At 35.1% G+C, this 316-nt stretch overlaps 2 protein-coding genes across 2 annotated transcripts in view; both read right to left on the bottom strand.

The window, feature by feature from the left end:
• The window catches only part of LOC119587937 (UDP-glycosyltransferase UGT5-like), a 16,020-nt gene that overhangs the window by 5,227 nt on the left and 10,477 nt on the right, over positions 1-316 (bottom strand). The gene's annotated exons all lie outside the window — the stretch shown is intronic.
• Positions 1-316, bottom strand: part of LOC119587938 (UDP-glycosyltransferase UGT5-like) — a 6,186-nt gene that overhangs the window by 5,221 nt on the left and 649 nt on the right. The window lies entirely within an intron of this gene.

Below are 316 nucleotides of genomic sequence, written 5' to 3'. Positions count from 1 at the left end.
GAGCTAATGTGTACGGTCCAAGGTATGCCTAAATATCCATATCATTCTGAACCACATGGAAGCTTAGACACGGACTTGCCAACACATCACAAATCCCACGTGTCTTTCTCGTTATTGTTTATAGTGTGATAGTGTTGGTTACAAAAACAAAAGAAAAACCTAATGATGATACTAACAAACACGAGGGATAATCACATAGTTAATAACAGAAATATATGATAATATTGGTGAGAGTTCTAACGACTATTTGAATATGGTGATCATGGTAGCGATAAAAAAAATAATGTAACAGTAATGATGGTGCTAGTAGCCTTAG

Source organism: Penaeus monodon, chromosome 23 (assembly GCF_015228065.2).
Source record: "Penaeus monodon isolate SGIC_2016 chromosome 23, NSTDA_Pmon_1, whole genome shotgun sequence".
NCBI lineage: Eukaryota > Metazoa > Arthropoda > Malacostraca > Decapoda > Penaeidae > Penaeus > Penaeus monodon.
The sequence above is the reverse complement of the archived record's forward strand: the minus strand, read 5'-3'. Positions and strand labels throughout refer to the sequence as shown.